Source organism: Sus scrofa, chromosome 1 (assembly GCF_054392235.1).
Source record: "Sus scrofa isolate SSC_HxYL_T2T_F1_AM1 chromosome 1, Sscrofa_HxYL_maternal_Yorkshire_Landrace_v2.0, whole genome shotgun sequence".
NCBI lineage: Eukaryota > Metazoa > Chordata > Mammalia > Artiodactyla > Suidae > Sus > Sus scrofa.
In genome coordinates this window covers 109,446,462-109,457,876 of record NC_139383.1, presented here as the reverse complement: position 1 = coordinate 109,457,876, position 11,415 = coordinate 109,446,462, and the positions used below count along the sequence as shown (strand labels likewise).

Sequence of the window (11,415 nt, the reverse complement as noted above, 5' to 3'; positions counted from 1 at the left end):
AAAATTAAACGTAATAATGCACCAAGAGTTCCTTGAAGAGAAATAAAAAACTCTACAAATATATTGGCAATGCAGATTTGCAGGTAAGAGGACAACCACAAGGAACAATAGAAGCTCCAGCTGTGAATTCTGTGTTAATTGCAATTTGAACCCCTGTACCCCACTCTATCAGTGCAATCAGGAGTTAACATAAGCTTGCTCAGGAAGCAACAATGTGGTTGGATGGACGGCAGGACTGAAACTAAAAGAGAGGACCATCTTCTAGACATAAGAGATTGGAGAAGTGCATACGTCAGCATATTATTTGAATGTGAACCGTAATTCAAATCCAAATAAAAGACTCTGGGTTTAGCATTATCATGACATTTAGAGCTCCTGTTTCTCTACCATCTAATGGGCTAACTTTGAGGCCATTTCTCCAGATTTTTTTCCCCTCTTCATAAATATCTGTCTGAACTGAGTTTGGGTTAGATGCATAATCTTTAAAGGCAAGGCCATGATTCTAGGAGCTACAGAGAAAAAGAGGAGACAGAGCCCAAAATGGGGGTCCAGACTGTTAATAGGCAGAGAGCACGTGCATCCCAGGGCTATTCCTCCATCCTGTCTTCACAATGGGCTGAACCTGCTGTTCCTGAATTTTCACAAGTACCTTATGCATAAGTGGTAGATTTAACAGTCCTCTTTGTACTTATGGATAGCTCATAGTAGTGAAAATATATGAGTTTCTCTTAGCTAGTAGACACATGAATGTTATTACAGTAGATAGATTCCTAATTTGGCCACCAATATCTCCTCCCATCACTGTATGTGGGTACTACCCTGCACATCAAGAGGTGGAGTCTAATTTCTCCAAAGAAGACATGCAGATGGCCAACAGGCACATGAAAATATGCTCAACATTGCTGCTTATTAGAGAAATGCAAATAAAAACTACAATAAGGTACCACCTCACACTGCTCAGAATGGCCATCATTAAAAAGTCCACATATAACAAATGCTGAAGAGGGTATGGGGAAAAGGGAACCCTAACACATTGTTGGTAGGAATGTAAATTGGTGTAGCCACTACAGAAGATAGTACAGAGGTTTCTGAAAAACCTAAAAATAGACTTGCTATATGATCCAACAATCCCACTCCTGGGCATATATCTGGATGAAACTATAATTCAAAAAGATACATGGACCACTATGTTCATAGCAACACTATTCACAATAGCCAGGACATGGAAACAACCTAAATGTCCATCAACAGATGAATGATGAAGGTATGGTACATAAATACAAGGAAATACTGCTCAGTCATAAAAAAGAATGAAATGCTATTTGTAGCATCATGGATGGACCTAGAGATTATCGTATTAAGTGAAGTAAGTCAGAAAGGGAAAGACAAACACCATTTGATTATCACTTACATGTGTAATCTAAAACACAACACAGATGAACTTATCTATGAAACAGAAGCAGACTCACAGACATAGAAAACAGACTTATGGTTGCCAATGGTTGCGGGGCAGCAGAGTGATAGACTGGGAGTTTAGGATTAGCAGATTCAAACTATTACATATAGAATGAATAAACTTCTGTGCAGCATAGGGGACTGTATTTGATATACTGTGGCAAACCATAATAGAAAAGAATATGAAAGACAATGTGTATATATGTATAACTGAATCACTTTGCTGCACAGCAGAAATTAACACATTGCAAATCAACTATACTCCAATGAAATAATTTTTTTTTTTTTTTTGTCTTGTCTTTTTGTTGTTGTTGTTGTTGCTATTTCTTGGGCCGCTCCCGCGGCATATGGAGGTTCCCAGGCTAGGGGTTGAATCGGAGCTGTAGCCACCGGCCTACGCCAGAGCCACAGCAATGCAGGATCCGAGCCGCATCTGCAACCTACACCACAGCTCACGGCAACGCCGGATCGTTAACCCACTGAGCAAGGGCAGGGACCGAACCCGCAACCTCATGGTTCCTAGTTGGATTCGTTAACCACTGCGCCACGACGGGAACTCCCAATGAAATAAATTTTTTTTTTTTTTTTTTTTTTTTACCTTCATCAGTAAATTCTTTTTTTTTTTATTTTCTTTTTTTTTTCTTTTTATTATTATTTTCCCACTGTACAGCAAGGGGGTCAAGTCATCCTTAGATGTATACATTGCAGTTACAGTTTTTTTTCCCCCACCCTTTCTTCTGTTGCGACATGAGTATCTAGACATAGAAATAAATTTTTAAAAAATAAGTAGAATCTATTTCTCCTCCCTGTGAGTCTAGGCTGGCCCTGTGACTTGCTTTGAATAACCGAAGGTGATAAAATGATGCTCCTTCTGTCTGGGACTTTGGAGCGTGGGTTTTTGTTGTTGTTGTTGTTTTTGTCTTTTTAGGGCTATGCCCACAGCATATGGAGGTTCTCAGGCTAGGGGTCAAACTGGAGCTACAGCTGCTGGCCTATGCCACAGTCACAGCAACTTGAGATCCGAGCAGCACCTGTGACCTACACCACAGCTCATGGCAACACCGGATCCTTAACCTACTGAGCAAGGGCAGGGATTGAACCCACATCCTCATGGATACTAGTTAGGTTCGTTAACCACTGAGCCACAAAGGGAACTCCTGGAGCCTAGGTCTTAGAGAACCAGAAATGTCTGTCTACTCCCTCAGAGGCCAGCCTCTACATAAGAAATGCAGCTACCCTGAGACCACCATGCTGTGAGGAAGCCCAAGCCAAACACAGAGACAGATCACACAGAGAAGTATGAAGTATGAGACATGTGAAGGAAGCCTTCTTGGATCTTCTGGCCCAATCCAACCCAGTCAGCAGCTAACAGCAGCCAAGTGAGTAATCCCATTTGATGCCACATGGAGCAGAACCATCACCCAGCCTAGCACTGCTCAATTGATACAATTATGAGATTATGAGAAATAATAAGTCACTGCTGTGTTAAGATACCAAGTATGGGGGTGGTATGTTATACAGCAAAAATAACAAAAATAGCAATGTCTCTTCATTCTACCACACAAAAAAAGAGCACTCAGAAATACTAACACAAACGGTAGCATCAGCTATGTAGACAAAGAATTCCAGACCCTTCTGTGCAGCACACAGCTAAAGTCTCAAATTCAGTAGCAGTCTTGGGGAGTTAAATGTCTTTCATGTGCCCCCACTTCCCACTTCACATGATAAACACTCCTTGGAAGGATCTACCTCCTTCATGCAGGGGCTACACCTGATGGGATGGCAGGAAGTCTCTGGTGGTATAGACATGGAGCTTAAGTTCCAGCTCACATGCTTGCCCTCTGGACTTACTCCAAACTCTGGACAAGGCATTCAGTCTCTTCTGCCCATTTCCCATTTATAACCTGGAAATAATAACCCCTGTTCCATTTACTCTACAGACTTCTTGAGGGAGAGTACGTTGAATGAGCTTTGAAAGTCATGATGAAAATTTTCTATCAGCTTTCATTCCATAACTTTATCTTTTAAAATTGAAAATTTTGGAGCAAGTTCCCATCGTGGTGCAGCGGAAATGAATCTGACTAGTAACCATGAAGTTGCAGGTTCAATCCTTGGCCTTGCTCAGAGGGTTAAGGATCCGGTGTTGCCGTGAGTTGTGGTGGAGGTCACAGATGTGGCTCGGATCCTGCATTGCTGTGGCTGTGGTGTAGGCCAGCAGCTGTAGCTCCGATTTGACCCCTAGCCTAGGAAGCTCCATATGCCACAGGTGCAGCCCTAAAAAGCAAAAAAGAAGAAAAAAGAAGAAAAGAAAAAGAAAATTTTAAAAAAGGTATATGCATTTCTTAAAAAAAAAAAAAAAACCTGCAATTGAGGGTGTCACCACTAGGTGGCAACGGTATATACACAGAGCCTCCCCAACCCCAAAAGTAAAGATTAAATCCAAAAAGGAAGAATGAATTTCAAATTCCCAACAATCTACAGAAGTACTCCCCTGCACTGACTATACCGAAGACACTTTGAGGGATGTACATATATCTCCTAGTCAATGACTTCCATCAGAGTAACTCTAAATTCTCTAACTGGGTATCCTAACCATTTTCCACCTCATGGAGTTCCCCAGAGCAGGCTCCAAGCCACCCATGCAGAAAAGTGAGTTCTTAGAGGAGGATGGATTCAGCTCTCTCTGCTCATCCATTTGGTCAGACCCAGGAGCCACACTATATGTGATGGCGTATAATATGCTCCCAAACTACCTGACACTCCCTTCAAAAAAGTAGAGCATAATTCCCCTTCCCTCTGAGTGTGGGCTGGACCTAGTGACTTACCTTTAATGAATAGAAAGAAAATGGAAATGACAGAATGAAGTTTTAGAGTCTAGGTCATAAAAGACACTACACCTTCCCAGCTGCTCTCTCTTGAATCACTCGCCTGGGGGAGCCAGCTGCCATGCTGTGTGACTCTCTGGAGAGGTCCCCACAGAGAGGAACTGAGGCCTCCAGCCGACAGCCAGGAGTAAACATTAAAGCAGACCCTCCTGGGCAAGGCCAACCTTCAGATGTCTACAGCCCCAGCCAATATCTTGAGTGCAACCTCATGAGAGATCCTAAACTATCCGAGAACCATCCAGCCAAACTGCTTGCAAACTCCTGACCCACAGTAACTACAGGATAATGTTTACTGTTTTAAGCTTTCACAGTTTGTTAATTAGATAATTAATACACCTCGTTTCCTCACTTTTTAGGTAAAAACACTACTGCATTTTGAGATGTTGAGGGGACTCAGAATGAATACGCAAACTATAATCCCTATTGCTCACAGAGTGAAGAATGAATAAACGCAGCAAGCATTCCTACCAGGCCAGTGTAAGGCAAAAGGCCCCACAAGCAGCATTCAAGGGACATTGGAAGGATGGACCTGTGCAGATAATGAGCTGACTCAGAGCCAAGGGGAATTCAGGCACCTCGGTCCAGCACCCAGTGACACAACAGCTCCCGCATGATGATGGCCAAAATGGAAAATAAGAGGGTGGTATCAAAGAAGCTGTGTAATGGGTTTATGTTCCTGCCTTGAAGATTTACTAAGCTCTGACTAGCACAATCAACGTCACTAGAGAATAAAACTTGTATTCTAGTGCTGGTCCACTGGGAAAGGCTGACAGTAAACACCCTGCAAGAGAAAGAGAAGGCAGAGCTCCCTCAAAGGGTACCCACCACACGGCGAGCCCCATTCAGAGACAAAGGGCAGATGGAATAAGAATCAAAGCAGCTTTGCCTTAACTAGCTGAAGGTCAAGGAAAATCCCTTTGGATTTTTAGGCCAAACCTTTTGAACAACCCTCTAGGCAAAAGAATCCTAGTGGGACATGTCCTTAGACAAATGCCTGGGACAGTCCTCGGTGAGATATTCAGGTTGTGTCTCTTGGACAATATCCAGCGACCAGGGCAAACATCAATATTGGATCATGTCCCTGACCTTCTGCTCATACCCAGGCTTGCAATCTGAGGTAGGCTGCCAGCAACCCCTTCTGCAGTCTCACATCTCCTGCACTGGTCAGAAGCAGTGAGGCCACCTTGGCATCAGTGACCCATAAATCTTGATGCCATGACCTCAGAACACAGACCGCTCACTGATGCCAGCCATCCATCTATGTAGTGTGACCTTCCCCAACAGCAGCCCACTCAAACCTTTGACTTGGCCCCTACCTCGGCCACTTGTGAAACCCCACAGCTGGCAGGAGGAAGGGGTACAACAGGGGAGATGGAGTCGCCAACATCCCTGGGAGGCTCTCTGGGTTCTGATGAGACCTGTCAGCATCGATTTCCTCAAGAGCCACTCACTAGAGATGTATCAATTACGCTGTGATGAAGAGCCCTAGGAGAGGAAACCACAAATCAAATTTTCATTACTAGATGAAATGTGAAGTACCACAAGTGGAATCCATCACTGTTGACTTTAAGATGGGTCAGGGACAGATGAGGACTTGCTCTCCCCAACCCCTTCTGCCCTTGACTCTACCCAATGACTGGCTCACTGCAGTCCTCTTCACGGTGTCCTTCATGCATAACTCATTCCCAACCGATGTGAGCATGGAGTGGGTCTTATCTATTCAGGATCTCTCCTGTCCCTCCAGAATGCCCAGCACTCCAGCCATCTTGAGGGTACTAGGAATTTAGGAGACAGCCCTGGGTAGGCCCCCAAATGGGAGGGCTGGGAGGTGGGGGATGGTGGCTGCCAGTAGGTAGCTGGACCATGACTCAGATTTGTAATCTGTTCTCAAGGAGAACAGGAGAGGGAAGTGTCACTCCTAGTTTAAAACCAAAAAGGAAAAAGGCAGAGCTCCCCAAAGACACCCAGCATGCTCCCTGTCTTTGTCCCTCCCTGACTTTATCCAGGCTAAAGAGGTGGACCTGCCTGCTCCCTTCCACACAGGCCCCTCCAGGCAGTTGCATTTTTTTTTTCTTTTTACAGCTGCACCTGTGGCCTATAGAAGATCCCTGCCTAGGAGTCAAATCAGAGCTGCTGGCCTACACCACAGCCACAGCAACACTGGCTCTGAGCTAGAGCTGCAGCAATGCCAGATCCTTAATCTACTGAGCCAGGCCAGGGATCGAACCTGCATCCTCATGAAGACTAGTGGGATTCTTAACCTGCTGAGCCACAACGGGAACTTTAGGTTCCATTTTTCAAGCTTCCTTGTTCCAAGGTTGCCTTGATGTTCATTTTAACTCAATTTTCCTTGAAACACAGTACCAATATAAGGGGAGCACAAGACTGAGAGCCTGGTTCTATTCTAAAAGCACACACAGCAGATGCTCAAAAAACCAGTAATACACCCATTGGAATTGGCTTTGAAAAGTCTGAAATACTGAACAAAGGCTGAGCATGATGCAAGGACAAGGTGATGTAAAGGTCACCTCCCCTGAAGCCTCATCACTTCCCCAGGGGACTCCCATCACAGTCTTATAGGCGCATGCTCCCTCTAGCCCAGCCTCCTGAAAATCCTTCAATTGAAAACAAAACCAAAAAAACAAAACCTTCAATGACCTCCTTGGCTTTCAGATCAGCCCAGGCTCCTCCACAAAGAGGACAGGGCCCTGGAATCCAGCCTCAGCCTACTAGTCCAGACCAAGCTCTCTCTCCCCATCAATCACCCTGTACCACGTGTGGCTCCCCACTCCAGGCCTGCTTATCTTCACTCCTGCTGGCCCTGGAACACAGCCCCACCTTCTTCACCTGGCAAACCCCTCATCATCCCCTAAGGTTCCACCTTGGAATCACCTCCTCCTGGAAGCTGCCTTTGGGCCACACTCCTGCCCACGAATGTCCCAGAGAAGCCCAGGCACTCTGTCTTACAGGGGGATGGTAACATGGCTACCCCGTGACTGACACATCGCCCACCCCCAAGACTAGCTGTTTAGTGAGTAACCACATCTTCTTCTTCCTTACAGCAATAGGCTTTCATCATGGAGTAGGTGTTTCCTCATTTTAAAAAATCAATTAATCTATCAATCTTATAGTTGGAGGTCATTTCAGTTCTTGATCTTGTGACCATCAGTACATTTTGCTGCAATCAAGTGATGTCCTTTTGCTGAACAACACAGGTGCCATCTGTGTCCTTCTTCCTAGAGGAGTGGTTTGCAATGGGGTAATCCCCAGACTAGCCAGTCAGTACTGCCTGGAAAGGATTAGACAGGAAAGTTCTTGGGCCCCACCCCGGTCCTACTGAATCAGCAAATCAGGGGGCTGCCCCAGCTATCTGTAGTTTAACACGACTTTAGGCAATTCTGATGCACCCTCAAGTTTTAGAACCAGTGCCCTAGAGTCTTCAAAGGCCAATGGGAGCAGTTCAGATTTTGCCCAGTAAGCAGCTGCAGTGAATTCTCTGCCTGGCCATTTCCCCCTTTCCAGGGTGGTGGAGCCTCTCCACAGCTGAAAGCAGCTGCGTTCACTGGGGCCAGATGCGGAAATACTTCCCCTCTCTGTACCCCTTGGACTCATCAAGAATCACCTAGGGAACAAAGGAAACCAGGCAACTCTGTGCTCTGGGCTCCAGGGAGCTCTCTCTAACAGGGGACAGGAGAAGGGGCGGACTCTGGCTGCACCAGACAGAGTTCACCTCAGGCTAAACCCAGGGCTGGAGCACCCCAATCTCACAGAATCCAGTTTGTGGTGATTTTTCTTCCAAACACAATGCTAGACACATCAGGAATATGACAGGCAGATCTGCCAGTGCCCATCACAAGCAGGTATAATGGAATAGAGCAATTAGGAAGAGCTTAGCTGTCCATTTCAGCTGAAGGTTCCACTGGTAGCCACAACAAAAGCCATGGTCTGGATTGATTAGGTTTTGACACCCACTCCAGCCCCAAGTCACTGCATAACATTCAGGCCTACGGAAATGCCCAAAGAACCAGGAACGTACTTTTTTTTTTTTTTAGCACTGACTTTTCTTATAAATTCTTCTATCTAGTTTTCATTTCAGAGTCAGTCATTTTTACTGAGCACCTGCTATGCACAAGGTAGCCAGGTCTTGCTCTCTAACTCAGTGGAGAACAATCTTAGCTGCATATTAGAATCATGCGAGGAGCTTTGAAAAGATTCTGATGCCTAGACCAGACCCCAGACTAATTAAATCAAAACAGCTAGGGTGCAACCTGTGCATAAGCACTTTTAAAACTCCAATTTGGGGAACTATAGCTTTAAATAATATTGATGTCTGGACCCCATCCCAAATCGTGTACATTAGAGTCTCTAGGGCTGGAGCCTGAGGCATGTATGTATGTGCATATGTATATTATGCATGTGGGTATATACATGTGTATTTGTATACACCTATGTACATGTGCATATACATATCTTTACATATATAGTCTGGGTAATTCTAATATAGCCAAGGTTGAAAACCACTCCATACACCACTGGTTCCCAAATTTGCACTTTAGAATTATCTCTATTTTTTATACTTGGAACTCATTATTTTATTTATTTTTATTTTATTTTTGGCTGCACCTGCAGCATGAGGAAGTTTCCAGGCCAGGGATCAAACTCAGCCCATAGCAGTAACCAGAACCACAGCAGTGACATAGCTGGATCCTGAACCTCCTGAGCTACCATGAAACTCCTAGAACTATCTTTTAAAATATTCCATTGTGGCACAGTGGGTTAATGATCTGACTTGTCTCTGTGGCATTATAAGTTTGATCCCTGGCCTGGATCCTGGATCCAGTGTTGCAGATGTGGCTCAGATTTCCTGGCCCAGGAAATTCTATATGCCACAGGTGTGGCTGAAAAAGGAAAAAAAGAAAAATAAAGACATTGACAAATTGCAACATGTGGCCTAAAATAAAATAAAATATTCCAAACCTCAGGCCACATCCCAAACCAATTGGATCATAAGCTGGAGCTGGTGGGCTGGGCACAGACATCAGTGTTTTTTGAGGGTCCCTAGATGATTCCAACATGCAGAAAAGTTTGGAAAGCACAGCACAGACTCCAAGCTCAACAAGAGCTGAGCCTGTGTTCCCTATTTTTACTGTAACTCTCTCCTACAGCACCCACCTTAAATATTGGTTGAACTGAATTTTTAGAGAGATCCATTACCACAACGTTCTTTACAACTATGCCTAGAGGAGCTAGCGGCTTCTAGGACTGCATGAACCCAACAGGGGGTGTCACAAAAAGAACATAGCTGGATCATAAAAATGGCACTCTGCCTCCTTATTCGTGAATCTGATGCTCAGGGGTCCCACAGCCCTCATACTTTCAGCACTGTCTTCCTCCTTGAAATGTCTCCTTCGCTTTCTCCTTTGGGTGGCTTCAGACATAAACATCTTTCCAGTTCCCTTCTCAGCACATTTGAAAACCAGGAATGGCTAAGAATGGCTTCTGGGTGTGCAGGTGCCCAGCGGCAAACTGAAGAATTGGAGGGCTCTTTGCTACTTGCTGTAGAGGGAGATAGGAGGCTTATTCGTCAGGCTAGACATGGCTGAGGTGTTTTAAAAAACCAGCAGGTAAGACAGAAAACACTATGAATTCCTCATTTCATAACTTCGATGCTATGCACCTACATTTGCCCAACAAGACAGAGTGATTGGACTCTATCTCAAATGCTCCCGGTTGGGATACCTATCTAAAAGATTCCTACTGTGATTCCTTTTGTGGAAATGTATGTTTATTCAGCAAGTTTGCTTTAAGAAGAAGTAAATCTGCAGAATTGCTCATTAAAACTTAGAAAAGTCAGCTCCATACCTTCCTCTTCATTTTGAGATTACCTCTTCACAGTTTCTGTTTTAATTGAATATGATCTCTCTTTTGCCAACATCGACTATTCATCTAAATGCCTGATGACCAAAAGGGATTATTGTAATGACTGTTGCAGCAGGAAGACGGGTGGACTGGAAAGAGAAGAGGCTCTGAGTGTCAAGTCCCCTCTAATTCCCTGTGCCCTCTTGAGTAAGTTGTTTGATTCAGGTGCCTTATTTCTAAAACAAGAGAATAAACATGCACAAAGATGGTTTTCTTCCAGTTCCAATGTTATACGGTTTTAAATTCTCTTGTGGATGATGATATTAGTCTTGTGGCTAAGTTTATTCCTCTGTTTCCCTAAAAACGATTATTTGAGAGAAAGTACCTTGAGTATCCAATTCCATAAAACCAAGATGAAGGGGAGTTCCCATTGTGGCTCAGTGGTAATGAACCCGACTAGGATCCATGAGGATACTGGTTTGATCTCTGGCCTTGCTCAGTGGGTTAAGGATCTGGTGTTGCTATGAGCTGTGGTGTAGGCTCAGATCTGGCATTGCTGTGGCTGTGGTGTAGGCCGGCAGCTGTAGTTCTGATTCAATCCCTAGTCTGGGAACTTCCATCTACTGCTGTGGGTTTGCTTCCCACCTCAAAAAGCAAAAACAAAAAAACAAACAAAAACAAACAAACAAACAACAAGATTAAGGAACTAATATATGCACCATAATGTACTAGACACAGTAGGGTTACAAAAAGAAGAGAGCCAGCTGATGGTGATAAAATTTACGAGGAAACTAATTATACATCTAACCATGATTTAACACAGAATGAAATAGGTTCTATGTCATGAAACCAGAGAGGAAGCAGCTAGGAGTGTTTTAAAAAGAACGTCCAAAACAGATGATAAAATTCTTTCTATCAGGGTTAAAGGCACACGGAACTTGTCTTCTAGTTCTGAACATCCCAGGTAGTGCATGTGTCATCTCAGACAAGCCACCCTATCTTCCTCAAGCTTAAGTTTCCCCATCTGCAAAATGGGAATCATTATAATACCAACCCAACATCCTGGACAGCGCCACTGGGAGGCTCAAAGAAGACACGGGCATGGGAGGGATTTATAAAATGCAGCGTAATGTAAGTTACACAAAACCATGGAGGATATCCTGTGTTCCTATAGATTTTGATCTAATGATTTACAAAAACCAGAATCTCCACTCGG

At 44.2% G+C, this 11,415-nt stretch overlaps 2 protein-coding genes across 21 annotated transcripts in view; both read right to left on the bottom strand.

The window, feature by feature from the left end:
• Positions 1-11,415, bottom strand: part of SMAD4 (SMAD family member 4) — a 651,075-nt gene that overhangs the window by 494,879 nt on the left and 144,781 nt on the right. The window lies entirely within an intron of this gene.
• MAPK4 (mitogen-activated protein kinase 4) overlaps positions 1-11,415 on the bottom strand; it is a 184,121-nt gene that overhangs the window by 158,355 nt on the left and 14,351 nt on the right. For 4 of the 20 annotated variants that reach the window (XM_084966107.1, XM_084966136.1, XM_084966072.1 and 1 more), the window contains exon 2: positions 5,657-5,825. The exons of the other annotated variants lie outside the window; for them this stretch is intronic. The gene's annotated coding sequence lies outside the window, so the exon portion shown is untranslated. The remainder of the gene's footprint in view (positions 1-5,656; positions 5,826-11,415) is intronic. 20 annotated transcript variants of the gene reach the window in all.